We start from the raw sequence: 18,119 nt of genomic DNA, 5'->3' as shown, positions 1-18,119 counted from the left end.
GAAAGATGACCGGACACCACGGAATGATGCCATCAGCTGTTCCGACGAAAACCACTTTGAGGTTTGCTAGTCCAAAGTTGCATGAACGCTGATACATACCTTAGCTTTTGTTGTCTTTGATGAGGAGACCCCTTTTTTTTTTTTTTACATTTGTGCAAGACTAAGTATTTTTGAAACTTTGCATTAGTCTTTCATAAAGTGTAAGCTTCTCCTGTATTAACATAGACTCTCTATGATTCTCACACTTCCTCTATATTTATGCAAGATACAGTATTTTGAACTCTCGCATTGGACTATCCTAAAGTTTAAGCTTCTCCTTTGATGATTCGGAATCTCAATGAGTACTACTGATGTCCACAGATCTTTCTCCCCCTTTTTTTTTTTTTTTTTTTTGTGTGCCCTGGGGAATCTCATTCGAGGTTTGAATTCATGATGATATTGTTGTGATCTGAACTTGTTATGGTTTATTTTTCATTGCCGCAGAACGCATTTGAATGTATTTGATATGGTTAAATTTTACAAAGGAGCCGTCTTCCTATGGTTTGGGATAATTGTCTTAAATCACAGGAACCTCGGATATCACAGGTGACGCTCACCTGCGCTCCTTCCACTTCACCCAAAAGGCTGATATTGTAGTTGATACTTCTTACGTTTTCTCAGAAAACACAGCCTATTACTTTAGTTGACGAGGAGAATAGTTCCCTAGTCAACCGGTCTTGACTTTGTCTTATCTCCGTTTCCCATCTTTCTTTCTTCACTTTTGTTCTTTCCTTCCCTACCCCTATCTACCTTTTCTCCCTCCCCCCTGCCACTCCAAAACATTCTTGTAAAAGATGGCATTCTCATACTTGGGGAAACAACCCACGATAATATCACATAACGCAAACGGACTCAACATACCCGAAAAAAGAAGGAAATTGCTAAACAAACTCAAGAAAAGTAAAGCCCTATTTGTTTTCATACAGGAAACACATTTTAGAGGGAACGAATTACCCAAACTAACAGACAGACACTTCCCCACAATTTACACTGCTTCAAATCCACATGCAAAAACTAAAGGAGTCGCCATTTTGATTAGTAAAAACGCACCTTTTACGGTAGATAAACATTATGCTGATCCGGAGGGAAGATATATCTTCCTAGCCGGCTCTCTAAACGGACGCCCAATGACCTTGGCTAACGCCTACTTTCCAAATAAAGCTCACGTATCTTTTTGTACTAAACTTATTGATGACTTAAAAAGTTTTGCTGTGGGGTGCATTGTCCTGGGGGGGGACTTTAATATCCCACTGGACCCACTCCAGGACTCCTCCACGGGCAAATCGAGTTTGACATATGGGAAGATCAAAAAAATTAAGACATTATTGAGATCACTGACCCTTGTGGATGCCTGGCGCTCGTTACATCCTTCAGAAAAGGATTTCACACATTTTTCCGCACCACACAATAAATACGCGAGGATTGATCTTCTTTTTGTCTCACAAAGAGATCTCCCAGACTTATTGGATGCTAGGATTGGTGTCGCGGCTCTATCTGACCATGCCCCTGTCTCGCTTACGTTAGCGACGGACAAAATTAGTAAACCAGTATTTAACTGGAGATTAAACCCTTCACTTTTAATTGACCCAATAATTAAAGAGAAAATTTCCGAATCCATCAAGAATTACTTTAAAGAAAACTCCACACAAGATGTCTCACCCATAACTGTATGGGAAGCACATAAAAGTGTAATAAGGGGAGAGTTTATTAAATACGGAGCTAGGAAGAAAAAAGATAAAGAGAAACAAATAAACGACCTCATTGCCAAAATCTCAAACCTGGAAGCCCAACACAAAATCTCATTAGCTAAATCTCTCACGCAGGAGTTGACGGATGCAAGGAAGGAGTTGGCAGATATTCTCAATAACAAAACCAAAAGAGCTTTATACTTCAATAGGGCAATTTATTATGAGCACGGAGATAAAGGCGGCAAGTTTCTCGCCAGAGCCCTTAAAGATTTGCAATCTGCGTCCCACATCCCGTGTCTGAGAGACAAGCGAAACAATAAAATACATGACTCTAGGTTTATTGCAGAATCTTTTCGCACTTTTTATGAAAACCTATATAATTTACCCCCACAAACACGTCCTACAGATCTGCAGGGACCGCGACCCTCACTCATTAACCAATACATTAGACAGAGTGGTCTTCCAAATCTATCAGAAACGGATATTACTAGCCTTGAAAAAGATATTTCCAGTGATGAGGTGCAACAGGCTATTAGCTCCATGAAAAGCGGTAAAAGTCCAGGCCCTGATGGACTGACTTCGCAATATTTCAAGACTTTCGAAGCAATTTTGACTAATCCTTTAACAAAAGCCCTGAACACCCTCTCCAAAAACGACAAACCATCCCCTGAATTCCTTACGGCACATATTACAGTGATCCCCAAGAAGGATAAGGACCCAACTTTATGTGCTAATTATAGACCCATATCCCTTCTCAATCTGGATGTCAAGTTGCTTGCCAAGATATTAGCGAACAGGCTCAGACCCCTGCTGCACTTAGTCATTGGGCCAGAACAAGTGGGCTTTATGCCGGGTCGGGAAGCCAGAGACAACATTATAAAATCACTAAACTTGATCCATGAAGCACGCAAAAATAAATTGGAAGGATTGATTCTGTCAACAGACACCGAAAAGGCATTTGACAGGGTGGCCTGGGATTATCTTCAGGCTACTTGTCATCACGTGGGGTTAGGCTCCAATATGATGGGATGGATCGGAGCTCTCTACGCAGACCCCATTGCCAAGGTCAAGGTTAATAATACTCTCTCCACACCACTTCATCTTAGAAATGGTACTAGACAGGGATGCCCCCTCTCGCCAATACTCTTTATTTTGGCGCTGGAACCACTAATAAGGCATGTCAACAAAGATTCGGCGATACATGGCTTCCAGATTGGGAACAGAGATTTTAAGATATCTGCTTACGCAGATGATTTATTATTTTACATTACCCAACCACACATCTCAATACCAAACCTAAATTTGAAATTTCAGACTTTTAGATATTTATCTAATTTCAAAATAAATCATACAAAATCGGAAGCGCTTGATATATCCCTGTCCCCAGACATAAGAGACTTGACCCAACGCAATTGCCCCTATAAATGGGAGACTAAATCACTAACGTACCTGGGAATACAGCTAACCCCCAAAACTGATGATCTTTTTGAGGCGAATTTCATTCCTCTTTTGAGAAAGATAAAGAAGGATTTACGTAACTGGAATAATAAGAATTTCTCGTGGTTCGGAAGGGCGGCCATCCTGAAAATGGTCATTCTCCCAAGGCTACTTTATTTGTTTCACGTTCTTCCGATTAAAATACCTGCTGCTTTCTTTCGCAACCTTCTCTCTGCCCAGAGACAATTTATCTGGGCTCTTAAGAAACCCAGAATTAAGCTGAAGTTCTTACAGTTACCTAAAATTAAAGGAGGAATGGGATTACCTGATTTCGTTAAATATCACCAGGCATCCCATATAACAAGAGTGATTGACTGGCATTGCCACTCCCATCACAAAGACTGGGTAGACCTTGAGATAGGCCTTTCAAGATACCCAGTGCACCATTTAATTTGGACAGACCCCTCTAATTATCCGCCCGATGTCAGGAAACACCCCCTGATTTCAACCACATTATCGATTTTTAATAAAGTAGCATCAGAATACCAATTGATTTCCAATCCTGGTCCCATGACGCCAATTACTGGAAACCCAGATTTCCCACCAGGACTAGACTTTAAGCCACTTCTAGTAGAATCACAAAGGAGTATTGCACCATTAAGAGTGAAGGATTGCTTGTCGATACACAATTTCCCAGTGGAATTATATACAGCTACATAATTTTGTTCAGAATAATAAGCTCAAGTCCCTTTTTGCTAGGCCAATAACTGCTTTGGAGAAAATCTGCGGGGACCGTAGATCTTGCAGTAAAACCACATCGCAAGCCTATAAATGGATATCCCAAGCCCCTAACCAAGTGGCAGATGATTATAAAAAAGTTTGGAAAAGAGACTTAAATTGCTCTTTTACAGAAAAGACATGGGAGAAAGCTTGTGTGTTTACGCACAAATGCTCTCTGAGCACTAAGATTCAAGAGACCTCGTTCAAAATTATGACACAGTGGTACTTGACACCAGTCAAAATGAAGACGTGGTCCCCGCAGGGTTCCGACAAATGCTGGAGGTGCCTAAAAGAAAAAGGGACTTTCGTTCATATTTGGTGGTCATGCACAAAAATACATACATTTTGGAAACAGATCGTTCACCTAATAAAAACTATAACAAACACATCTATGGTACTGGATGCTGCCAATTGCCTTTTACACGTAAACACTCTCTCTTATAAGAATTATAAACACTCCTTAAATAGACACCTGTTGAACGCGGCAAAGGCCGTCATACCTCTCTTTTGGAACTCTCAATACACTCCTTCAACTAAAGATTGGGCAAATAAAGTTAAAATGCTCTTTGAAATGGAAGAAATAGTTGCTATTAAAAAGGAAAACAGTTCAACCTTTCACGAAATCTGGAGACCTTGGACAGTATTCACTTTGACTCCCAACTACACTAAACTTATCACCCAGTAGACGGACAACCTCTAGTCAGACAGAAATGAATTAATTGTCTTGAGACCATTTCCCAAATTTTTGTGTTACCTACCCCCCCCTCCCCCCCTCTACTTCTCATTTCATCTCTTTCCTGCTTTTCTCTCTCTTTTTACTCCTCTCTGGGCTTTAGGCCCTTGGTGTGGACACACTGGTCCATACCCCCTTGATTATAACATGATTTCTATGACTTACATCTAGGCTTGAACTGGTTGCACATTTCATTGTTTGATTTACGTTCGATGACTACTAGATGTATTTCACTATCGTTGCATTGCGCTTTATTTGTTAAGCCAATTACTGTTTTCATTGTATTTTCAATTAATTTCAATAAAGCACTTTATTGGAAAAAAAAAAAAAAAAGGCTGGACAGAAAATGTACAATTTTCCTTTAGATTTAGCAGTTGTAAACCGCAACATGTTTTTATTTTCTTTCGTACCTGCAAGGCAAAGGAATAATGTGCTAGTATGCCTCGCATATCAGCACATTCTATAAAAATATCCTAAAAATGGAGCCTTCCAGCGATGCAATGTCATCGCTGGAGACAACTTCCATCTTCACCCGTTTTGCTTCCGGGTTCGCAGACTCTGGCTCTGTGACTGGCTGGAGACGCGATGACATCAATCCCGTTCTGTGTGCACCAGGTTTAGTAAATCTCCCACATAGTGTAAAGATCACTTAAAAACAAGCACATTTTTAGAAGCTAGTGGACGTTAATGGAATACTACACTAACGTAGACTTTTTTTTGTCATTTGTATATCTGTAAGGGGCCTTTCCCACAGTCCGCATCCGCCGACGGAGTCCGTTCTGCTCAGCAGCGATCTATCCGCCGATCCCCACTGAGCAGGCGGATGACAGCTACATCTTCACTCTGTGTGCGGAGATGGAGTTGTCAGATCTCCGCTCTCCTTTATGGGGAGATCGAATGAGAATGGACCGCCTGTCTGTTCTCATGCGATCCGAGCCGCCAGACAGATGGAAAATTGGGTTTCCATCTGTCCGGATTTCACGGATAGGATCGGAAGCGGATAGCAGCGGGTTGTCAGCTGACATCCACTGCCCCATATGGATGCATGGAACATCCGATCAGGTCCACCTGAAAAACTGACAGGCGGATCTGATTGGATCGTTCGTGTAAAAGGACCCTAAGTTTGTTTGTTTCTTGGATTACTGATTTTTTTCTTGGAATGGTGGGATCATATTAAACAAAGAAAAAGCTGCGCTTGGATCCACTAACAAATAACTATTAATAAAAAAAAAAAAAATCACTTTCAATACTACCAGCAGCTGCACATATGTAGGATAAAAACATGAAACAGATTTAGAAAGTCAGGTGCAGAGCAGGGTAAGTAATCTATGTGTAGTTTGGTTTCCCACTGACAAAATAGCCGCGCATCCTCGTCGCGATGCCGTCACACCCTCCAGTCCCGCCCGATGCGGTGTTTCGTCAGCAAATGACTCATCAGAGGCGTGTTCGGTGGACAACATCGCGATCTTTATATAGCATCAGGAGCAAGCGGCATATTTAACTGGGGAAAGTGACATCCGGCGGATGCATCAGCATCCAGACGGGAAGAAAACAGCCACATAACCCCAAAATCTAGCTCAGTAAAGAAGCTAAATATTACAGCAGGAAAAGTGTATTCTTCCAAAAAATGCCAGTGTTAATCAGTAACGACCAGGATAAAAGCAATTTAATGCATTTGAAAAGAGGGATATTATAAGGCAAGCAGGAAGAAAACCGATACTGCACTTACATAATTAATATAACGCATAGCAAAACAAAAAACAATACTCAAATATTCAAAAAAATAGATATACAAAAAAAAAAAAACCTCAATTAATAAACATAAATGCGACTCGGCGGGACGTTTAACCCGCGGGCCAGTCCCCGTCCAGCGGGACTATGTCGCGGCCGATCCAGCGTGGAGCTAGGGCCTGCACGCGCTCGTAGGCCGGCTGGGGTGACCACTGGATCTCAGCATCCAGCCCGTTTTCCAGATCCGGCATAATTGCTTGTAGATCTCACAGGAACAATTCCGAGAAAAAAAGCTAGCTAATAAAAGATTAATCTAAAAAAACTTGCCAGGACCAGAGATCCCAGCAAGGAACTTAGGTCCTTACTCCTGACTAGGTAGAAAAAAAAAAAAACTGACATCCTATAGCAGGGAGAGAGAGGGTATACCCCCTGGGACTGCCCATAGGTGTAGCCAGAACTTTTTTTCTGCCTAGTGTCCTACTCCTGTAGGGGGCAGTAATACCCTACGGATATCAAGAGATGGAATCTGTGTCTGTCAATGAGCGGCAGAGAAAACACACACACACACACACACACACACACACACACACACACACACACACACACACACACACACTTCGCTATAAAGGCGTTGACATCCGACTCCACATTCATACCATGTAGAGTGTATGTCTTTGCCCTATAGATCCACCGTGCCTCCAGTTTTGAGATTTCCCTGACCATATTGCTCTCACGCTCAAACCTCGATCTTGTATCCCAACCGTATGACCTTGTGAACCCATTTGTCTTGAAGCCTGGAGAGCCACGGGTCTGGGAACCGGCGAAGACGCCCCCCCCCCCCCACCCCTGATATGGGTGGGGGCGCACCTTCAGGTCGAAGCGGACTTATCCTCAGGCCTGGAAGGACCGGAATTTTGCATACCAGACCAGGGTCTCTTGAAACCCCCCGGGGGCCTTGGAGGGCTTCGTCTTGTCACCCGCCCCGGAGGAACGAAAAAACTTCTTGTGAGCTGAAAAGGAAGGTCCCCGTCTGCGACAAGGTTCCTTACCCTTGGCAGCCTGCGGGAGAAAAGTGCTCTTGCCCCCAGTGAGACCCTTGATAATCTCATCCAAGGTAGCACCAAACAAAAGGGAAAAAGGAAAAAAGGGACATCAGTCAAGGCTTTTTTGGAAGCCTGATCCGCCGACCAGCACTTCAACCATAGCATGCGCCGGAGGACCACTGCCGAGAACGACACACGCCCTAGCAATGGAGCAGCATCCAGCGCGGCGTCACAAACAAACTGTAGCCCCTGCACCATCTGGTCCAGCAACTCTGCCACGGCAGGGGGGAGACTTCTCCCTTCCAGGTCACGGCATAACAACTTGGCCCATTCCGCCAATGTTTGCGAAACCAGAGCAATAGTAAACACTAAAGGCCGACCCCGCCAGGGAGAATATAGAGCGGGACACATATTCCGCGCTACGATCAACCGGATCCCTAAAGGACAGGGAATCCTCTAACGGGATAACAGTAGCCTTATTTAGCCTGGAGACCGGCGGATCCACCGAAGGCGGCACCGTCCATTTCTTAAGGGGGAACTCTTCAAACGTGTAGCGCCTAGCAATCCGTTTGGGCATCCTAGGGGGTCGTTTCGGACGGACCCAGTCCTTCTTAATGATATCGTCAAAGCATTTGAGAAAAGTTAACACCTTCGCCACCCTGGAGGGCTGGCGAGTGCCAAAGGCAACTTCCGTATCAGTCGCATCCGCAGGTGCAACCTCCAGCTTTAGGGTCTCCCGGACAGACACAATCAGTGCGTCCACCAGCGCCTTGTCTTGCGCTATAGCGGAGGCAGAAAGGTCATCCTCACTATCAGAGGAGACGGGGCGCGAGACAGCAGCCCCAGAGGAAGGACCCGCATCAGCAGCGACTGGCTCAGGATCAGAATCTGAGGCATCAGACGAGACAGGGGTAGGCGGCAGTCGCTTTTTAGCCCGGGACACAAATGACTCCAGGACCGCCGAAAGTGCATCAATGGTGAGCTGGGGACCGGAGGGCCCTGCGGCCACCTCGAGGGGATCATGTGGGGACACATGTGCAGCAGGGTCCATGGTAGACCAGGGGAACCCGTCAGCAAATTATGACAAAAATTAAAAAAAAAAAAATTTTTTAAATGTTACCCAGCGCTACAGCGCCCCCCAGTGGCAAGGCAGCGTGCCTAGAGACCCCCGCAGAGAGAGAGAGAGACCCCCAAAAGGTTCACCACACGATGCACCAGAGTTCAGCGCTGTCCACATGAAAAGGAAGTCCTGTGGAGCGATCTTCCCGGGTCTAGGGAGGGGCTCCACCCCCTCACACGCCTCCAGTAACTCCCACTGCAGCCCAGCTCTGCAGAACGAGCTGGGTGTACCAAGATGGCCGCTGCCATGAACTACACGAGGGGCTACAAGAAAATGGCGGCCCCACGCGCTGCGGCGGGAAGGGGGATCCCCAGAGGCCCCCACCAACACCAACAGGCGATCGATCGGCAGGTAGGCCCTGGGGAGCCAGGGAGGCAGCCCCCCCGCACAACAGCCGTCCGCACCGTCAAGACCCCCCACCCCCCTTCCCCTTAGTGGCCTGCACGCACTGCCAGCCACCCCACACACCCCCCCCCCCGAGGGGGGGGGTGGGGGGTTTGAGGTACACCACCGGAGGGGGGTGCACAGAGGAACAGAGGGGAACCCAGAGCAATGGGGGTCCGACCGTCCCAGGGAGGGGCCCGCGTCCACCCCAGAGTCAGCCATGAGGGAAAGGGGGGGAAACAAGTACTCACCATATCGGAACAGAACGGGCGCCACTCCAGACAAAAACCCTCGCCGCCCAGTGGGGGGGGGGTGTCAGCCAAAAGAGACGCTGCGGTCGTATGCGACTCGGCGGGACGTTTAACCCGCGGGCCAGTCCCCGTCCAGCGGGACTATGTCGCGGCCGACTCAGCGCGGCGCTAGGGCCTGCACGCGCTCGTAGGCCGGCTGGGGTGACCACTGGATCTCAGCATCCAGCCCGTCTCCCAGAACCGGCATAACTGCTTGTAGATCTCACAGGAAAAATTCTGAGAAAAAAAGCTAGCTAAAAAAAGATTAATCTAAAAAAACTTGCCAGGACCAGAGATCCCAGCAAGGAACTTAGGTCCTTACTCCTGACTAGGCAGAAAAAAAAAAAAAAAACCTGACATCCTATAGCAGGGAGAGAGAGGGTATACCCCCTGGGACTGCCCATAGGTGTAGCCAGAACTTTTTTTCTGCCTAGTGTCCTACTCCTGTAGGGGGCAGTAATACCCTACGGATATCAAGAGATGGAATCTGTGTCTGTCAATGAGCGACAGAGAAATATATATATATATACACACACACAGTGGGTACGGAAAGTATTCAGACCCCCTTAAATTTTTCACTCTGTTATATTGCAGCCATTTGCTAAAATCATTTAGGTTCATTCTTCTTCCTCATGAATGTACACATGGCACCCCATACTGACAGAAAAACACAGAATTGTTGACATTGTTGCAGATTTATTAAAAATTTATTGAAATATCACATGGTCCTAAGTATTCAGACCCTTTGCTGTGACACTCATATATTTAACTCAGGTGCTTTCCATTTCTTCTGATCATCCTTGAGATGGTTCTACACCTTCATTTGAGTCCAGCTGTGTTTGATTATACTGATTGGACTTGATTAGGAAAGCAACACACCTGTCTATATAAGACCTTCCAGATCACAATGCATGTCAGAGCAAATGAGAATCATGAGGTCAAAGGAACTGCCTGAAGAGCTCAGAGACAGAATTGTGGCAAGGCACAGATCTGGCCAAGGTTACAAAATGATTTCTGCTGCACTTAAGGTTCCTAAGAGCACAGTGGCCTCCATAATCCTCAAATGGAAGATGTTGGGACGACCAGAACCCTTCCTAGAGCTGGCCGTCCGGCCAAACTGAGCTATCGGGGGAGAAGAGCCTTGGTGAGAGAGGTAAAGAAGAACCCAAAGATCACTGTGGCTGAGCTCCAGAGATGCAGTCAGGAGATGGGAGAAAGTTGTAGAAAGTCAACCATCACTGCAGCCCTCCACCAGTCGGGGCTTTATGGCAGAGTGGCCCGACGGAAGCCTCTCCTCAGTGTAAGACACATGAAAGCCCGCATGGAGTTTGCTAAAAAACACCTGAAGGACTCCAAAATGGTGAGAAATAAGATTCTCTGGTCTGATGAGACCAAAATAGAACTTTTTGGCCTTAATTCTAAGCGGTATGTGTGGAGAAAACCAGGCACTGCTCATCACCTGTCCAATACAGTCCCAACAGTGAAGCATGGTGGTGGCAGCATCATGCTGTGGGGGTGTTTTTCAGCTGCAGGGACAGGACGACTGGTTGCAATCGAGGGAAAGATGAATGCCGCCAAGTACAGGGATATCCTGGACAAAAACCTTCTCCAGAGTGCTCTGGACCTCAGACTGGGCCGAAGGTTTACCTTCCAACAAGACAATGACCCTAAGCACACAGCTAAAATAACGAAGGAGTGGCTTCACAACAACTCCGTGACTGTTCTTGAATGGCCCAGCCAGAGCCCTGACTTAAACCCAATTGAGCATCTCTGGAGAGACCTAAAAATGGCTGTCCACCAACGTTTACCATCCAACCTGACAGAACTGGAGAGGATCTGCAAGGAGGAATGGCAGAGGATCTCCAAATCCAGGTGTGAAAGACTTGTTGCATCTTTCCCAAAAAGACTCCTGGCTGTATTAGATCAAAAGGGGGCTTCTACTAAATACTGAGCAAAGGGTCTGAATACTTAGGACCATGTGATATTTCAGTTTTTCTTTTTCAATAAATTTGCAACAATGTCAACAATTCTGTGTTTTTCTGTTAGTATGGGGTGCTATGTGTACATTCATGAGGAAGAAGAATGAACTTAAATGATTTTAGCAAATGGCTGCAATATAACAAAGAGTGAAAAATTTAAGGGGGTCTGAATACTTTCCGTACCCACTGTGTGTATATATATATATATATATATATATACATATACATATACACACATACATATACATACATACACACGATCAGAAAAATTAACTATTAGCTATAAAGGCGTTGACATCTGACTCCACATTCATACCATGTGGAGTGTATGTCTTCGCCCTATAGATCCACCGTGCCTCCAGTTTTGAGATTTCCCTGACCATATTGCTCCCATGCCAATTTGCCACAAACTGTTCTATTCCAAAGAACATGGTCCCCTTGGGATCCCTATTGTGGCAAAGTGCGTAATGTTTTGAGAGACTGTGGCCAGGAAAACCTTTTTGGATGTTGGCAACATGTTCATTTGAGGAAGGTTTTAGGAACAACGTTATTACGAAAAAAGAAAAGGCATTCCTGATACCATTATCGTCCAGAGTGGCAGTTATTTATTTCCTCCCAAAAATTCATAAATGTCTGACTAATCCTCCCGGGCAGCCGATTATTGGTGGAATTAACTCCATTACATCAAGAGCAGGGAAGTATATTGATTTATTCCTACAGCCTTTAGTGGCAACTACTCCCTCTTATCTAAAAGACTCCACACAGGTAATTAACATCTTACGTGAAATACAGTGGGGAGATGGTAATCTCCTTGCAACAGCTGATATTACCTCACTCTACACTGTGATTTCACACGCAGATGGACGTGAGGCAGTGGAGTATTTTCGATTGGGAGGAGCCTCCCTACCCCCAAAACAGCATCAATTCATACTGTCTTTGCTTGAGTACTGCATGTCACATAACTATTTTTTGTTTGACGGGAAGTACTACTTGCAAAGTAAGGGTGTAGCTATGGGGCTAAGTTCGCCCCAAGTATGGCAAACGTATTTATGCCCAAATGGGAGGAGGATGTCGTATATGGTAACCCCAGACCACAGCTACTTTTTTTGGAGGAGGTACATAGATTCCTTCTGTGGGAGGGGAGTATGGAATCCCTGCAGGAGTTATTTTTAGAGTTTAATGACAATAGGGGCATCCATTTACAATAGGAGGCTAGCGAGAAGGAGGTACATTATCTGGATTTGAAAATCAAAGTTGATGGAAATTCTATGCTGACTTCTACATTCTTTAAGGAGACGGATAGAAATGGGTACATTGAGGTCTCTAGCTGCCACCATCCGTCTTGGCTCAAGCCGGTTCCTAAAAGTCAGTTCTCCGGTTACGGAAAAACTGTACAAATTATGATGACTTTTTGAGTGAATCGGAAGTTTTGAAATCACGCTTTTGTGAAAAAGGTTTTAACCCTCAAGCGTTAGATCGTGCATTGATGGATGCTGGTAGTAGAGATTGCAATGAATTACTGGCCTCTAGGAATCGAGTCATTTGCTGACGAAACGCTATGTTGGGGCGGGACTGGAGGGTGTGACGTCATCTCGCCGAGGACGCATCGGCCATTTTGTCGGTGGGAAACCGAACTACACACAGATTACTGACCCTGTTCTGCATTTGTTATGCGAGTAACAGCTTAATAACATTTCTTGACCTTTAATCCTTACATACTACTCTGAGTGTTCTTATATTCTTGGGGTCTCCTGACACCTCTTCCCTGGGGACCGGACTCGGAGTCTGGGGATTTTGTGTGATCTTCCCCTGAGAGCCTGTTTGAACCTGAACCATCCCTGGGTGTGGATCTGAATACGGGATTAGCCTGGGATTTGGATGCTTTGCATTAACATCAGGATGGTAAGAGGCAGTGTGGTTGGAGGTGATCTGGTGGTGGGAGCACCTAATTGCCCTAACAGCTGACCCTGGTGGATAGATGGATTTACCGTTTCATAGGACTGAAATCTACTCACTTTGTTTCTAGCGCAGCACCTTCCTAATGGTGGGATAATATATGGAGTTTGTTATACAGTTGGACTTGTAAATTCACACAAATATAGAATTGTCTGTGTTTTTTTTTTTTTATAGGGGTGGGGCGCATGATCACTTTTATTTTTAAAATATTTTACCTCACAGGAGTGAGTGGTGCACTCCTAAATTTCAGCAGCAGCACTTTACTTGATTTGTCACACTGAATACATTGGTGTGCGCAAGGGAATGGGTTTGTTTATTTATATCAAGCTTACCATCAGCAGCAGCAGGTACATCTGCAGGAATGTGGAATTCCATTTTTTTTAGGACCTACAATACACGGCTGTTCAAACACCTCAGACGGTAACAGCGGTGCATGTGCATGTCTGAAAAAGACAAGAAATTAGATTAATTGACACAAAAACTTTAACACATTACATAGCTATCTTGTCTAGAATTTCCTTTCTGTGTGGCGACTTCAGCCACGTAATGGGCAATGGCAAAAGTTCAATCAAGCCTAACAGATAAATTCATACTGACTGAAAAATGACATCAATAAAGTGTATTGTTGCTCTGGCTAATTCCCTAACACACAGTTTTGACAGTGTACACGTCTGGTAATTTTATACGTTTATAAATTCCTTCTATCGTCACACTCCTAGTATACAGTACATGCTTCTGGGACTCACTGGGGTGCCGCAGGCATGCCTATAAGGTCCTTAATCTTCATCTTTTTTCGAGGACGAGATTGTTTCTTCTGACTTGGTCTCTTGGGCAGCATGTCTGCCAATTCTTTTAGACGAGCAACCCTGAGTATTTCAAAAGAACAAATCAGGCATTATAAACAGGCTGCAAATTTGAAAACTTACCATGCAATTCTAGCCACTCAACCTAGGTTTTTATTTTTTTTTTTCTCATTAATACTACATGAAATCAGATTTCCCATCTAAAAAACATTCCCATTAATGAGCAGTGATTACCAACTTTTATTTTTGGCAATCTAAAAAGGCACCTACATATACTCTCACACACTTTGCAAAAGGCTTGATTCGTAATACTTTAACACAAGGATACAAATGTTTATTTAGCCATGGAACTGTTAATTTTAAATCAATGGATTTAGTTAAAAACAACTGTCACTTCCCCCCCCAAAAGCTAAAGTTCCTGACCCTGATGGTTAAGAGCATATACAAACCCTATGGCTACATCACAGCATCACATTTTTAAGCATTTTTGGAGCAGAACTGCATGTTTTTGCAGCTTTTGTTGGATGTTTATTCAAGCATTTTTCAACTAAAATGTGTCGGGAACTGCTGTTTGAGTAGAAAAAGCGTGACAAAAACAATTAAAAAAAATGTTAGAAAAAAAGCTTTTTAGGAGTTTTCATTGACGTCTATGGGGATAAAAATGCTCAATTCTGCTTAAAAAGTAGCTCGTACTTTTTTACGGGACAGGCATTTTGGTACAAGCAACAGGACGCTTAGATGCGAACAAGGGTTATTGAAAACAATAGGTTTTTGCTTGTTGAGCTTCGAGCTACAAAACGCTCAAGTGTGAAGATGGCCTAGTGCGATTCCACTTTTGCAGCCAAACTGAGGTAACACCTACTTTACAACTACAGTTTTTAGATGTTCTCATTCACATGGAAAAAAAATGAATAAGCATGTATATGTGACTGCAAACGTGTAAATAAGCTTATGCAAGGAATTTATTTGCTTTCTTTTTGGCAGCGAACATACAATTTAAAATTGTGTAGATCTGTGAGTAGGAATGGTTAGAAAGTTTAACAAAAGACACTGGGCAGGGCTGACTAAGGTTCCTGCATTGGTCTTGATGATGTCAGAGGACCTACAGGGGAAAACAGTCTGCAGGGACCAGTCTGCAGGAGCAGAAACTTTACCTGTTCCTCCCAGACACAAACAGTTAACCCTTGCAGTGCAGATGCAGCAACATTGCAGGGGAGAACTTTTAAGTTTCCCAGAGTGCAGCTTTAAAAAGGAACTCACCAGCCCCAAATGCAGTTAAAGATGAGTAACTACCAACAGCTGTGTATGCTAATATACAGCCAGATTCATTTTACTGAGACTTCAAAAAAGGAAAAAAAAAAAACAACATTTGTATGAAAAATTACATGACCTGACTTGGCCTGATTACAAATTAAGATACCTGCCCAGCCCAAATTCACCAACAGCTACTCTGGATTAGCAAATTTGACAGGTAGGGAGAGTTTCACGTTTCAATAGAAAAATACAATTGTCAATAAGTTCTGAATTTTGCAACTGCAAGAATTTGACAATATTTAGAAAAAGGACATTCCTAACTGACCACTAATGAGGGTCAGAATATTGACAGGGTGTACTGGAAAACTACAATGTTGCTACCATGTCCTACTTAGTATCAAAATGTTATATTCTTTATCGGCTTATAGCTTATGAAATATTCTTTCATTACACCCAAGACCTACCTATCCTTTTCTTCATCATCTCCACTTTCATACTCTGACTCTTCTCGGCTTGACACATCCATATCATAGTCATCATCCAGCTCTGGTAGTGGAGGGTTCTCTGGAAGGTCGGGTGGGACTGGTGGGTATAGTGACGGTGCAGCAAAATGATCTGCATACTGATACAACAGACGTCAAAAAACTACCTTATGACAGTTCAAATGCCTATTACACTTACAAGTACTGAGAAACTTTATCTCACACATCACCTGCTGACTCAAACACAAACAAAATAAAAAAATTCAGCAGCTCCCTCTAGAAAAAAAAAAAAAAAAACACAAACATCTGCAAGTACTTACACAACTCCATGCACTACCAATGTCCTCTGATTAGGAATAACCACTGGTTCTTACAGCAGACCTCCACTTCACTACTATTTAATGTTGTTGAGGTCAGAGCAAGAAAGCAGTAAGAGCTGCAGAGGACACAGGAGATGCACTCTTCCAAGGAGCTGGCTTACCAGAATATTTTTTTTTTTGGGGGGTGGGGTTGTAGCTCTTGGAGGAGTTAGTAGATTTGACAGGGTCACATTCGGCTCTGACCGGTCTACATGTAAAAAACCCGGAAGTGATGTCATGACATCAGTTCCGGGTACTCTGCGCCAAATTAAAAAAAAAAAAGACAGCATTCAAAACAGCCAAACTTGGAGTTTTGAATGCTTTTAAGTGCAGAGGAGGGGTTTTGAGTCTTTTAGACCCCCAGATCCCTCCCCAAGAGTACCTGTGAAAAAAAAAAAAAAAAAAAATGGATTTTTGTAAAATCTTACCGTAAAATCCTTTTGTCTTAGCTCATTGACAGACGTAGTCTTCGGTGATACAGCACCTTCGGGTTATGTTTCCTCCACAGGAGTAGGACTAGACAGGAAATAAAATGCTCTGGCCACACCCTAGGGGCAGTCCCCGAGGGTATATCCTCTCTCTCTCTGCCACAGCAAATCAGTTATGTCACAAAAGCAGTGTTTAGAGAATTTAACCCAACCCAACTCAAAAACAGAGGGGCGGGTACTTTGTCTGTCAATGAGCTAAGAGAAAAGGATTTTACTGTAAGATTTTACAAAAATCCATTTTTCTCTACCGCTCATTGACAGACGTAGTCCTCGGTGATACAGCACCTTCGGGACGTCCCAGAGCAGTATCACAAATGAGGGGTGGGAAAATGGAAATCAAATCCAAATCTAGAAGGCCCAACCGGTGCCAACTAGAAGTTTACAATGCTCATCCTTAATGATGAGACTCAACAAAAAAATTTTCAAACAGAAAAAAACCCTCGAGGTAAACCACCGGTCTCCTCAAATTGCGGCCTGCAAAACCTTGCGGCCAAATGAGGCATCCGCCGATGCCATCACATCAATTTTATAAAATTTTGTAAAGGTATGTACCGACGACCAGGTGGCCGCCTTACATACCTGGACCACTGACGCCTGATGGCGAAAGGCCCAGGAAGTACTGAGTGCTCGAGTGGAGTGCGCCCTAACAGGGAACGGAGGACTCTGACCCTTAATAGAATAAGCCTGTACCACCGTCTGTCTAATCCATTTGGCAATAGTCGCGGCAGATGCAGGCAACCCCTTTCTGGGGCCATCCGTGATCACAAAAAGTGAATCCGTCTTACGGAACGATTCCGTAGCCTTCAGGTATACCCTGATTGCCCGAACCACATCCAAGGAATGCAACGCATGTTCCCGATGATGATTGGGCTGAGGACACAAGGAAGGTAGTACAATATCTTCATTCAGATGAAAATCTGAAACCACCTTAGGAAGAAAGGATGGCTTAGGATGGAGTACTACCTTATCCCTATGAATCACCAAGTATGGGGACTGGCATGATAAAGCAGCCAGTTCTGACACCCTGCGTGCAGAAGTGATAGCCACCAAGAAGGCCACCTTCTGGGATAAAGTAAGCAAGGGAATCTCCCTGATGTTTTCAAAAGGAGGTTTCTGTAGAACCGACAAAACCAAATTAAGATCCCAGGGCAGTAAGGGCGCGCAGACTGGTGGAGCCAGGTGCCGCACCCCCTGGATGAAATTCCGCACCAAGGACTTGGTAGCTAAAGGTTTCTGAAAGAAGATTGCTAATGCTGAAACTTGACCCTTGATGGTGCTCAAGGCTAGCTTCTGCTCAACCCCTTTTTGCAAAAAGGCCAATATTCGAGTCACCGAATAGGTACGTGGAGGAAATCCTAAAGATTCGCACCACGCGATATAAGTCTTCCATGTGTGATAATAGACTCTGCTGGAAGTCGCTTTCCTTGCTTTAATAAGGGTAGGAATGACTGAAGCTGACAACCCTCTGTCCTTCAGTACTTGGGTCTCAATGGCCAGGCCATTAAAACCAGCGACTGTAAAGCACAATGGTAGATTGGTCTTCGAGACCACAG

The 18,119-nt window shown here is 44.2% G+C and overlaps 1 pseudogene across 1 annotated transcript in view; it reads right to left on the bottom strand.

Annotated features, from left to right (window-relative positions):
- The window catches only part of LOC309562031 (RNA-binding region-containing protein 3-like), a 126,971-nt pseudogene that overhangs the window by 54,489 nt on the left and 54,363 nt on the right, over positions 1-18,119 (bottom strand). Inside the window, exons 7-9 of the transcript XR_014226212.1 lie at positions 15,702-15,859; positions 13,927-14,046; positions 13,513-13,623 (exon numbers count right to left, since the gene is read on the bottom strand). The product of XR_014226212.1 is annotated as an RNA-binding region-containing protein 3-like (transcript). The remainder of the gene's footprint in view (positions 1-13,512; positions 13,624-13,926; positions 14,047-15,701; positions 15,860-18,119) is intronic.

The sequence above is a fragment of the Pelophylax lessonae genome, assembly GCF_965119305.1.
Source record: "Pelophylax lessonae genome assembly, chromosome: 8".
Taxonomy (NCBI): Eukaryota; Metazoa; Chordata; class Amphibia; order Anura; family Ranidae; genus Pelophylax; species Pelophylax lessonae.
The sequence above is the reverse complement of the archived record's forward strand: the minus strand, read 5'-3'. Positions and strand labels throughout refer to the sequence as shown.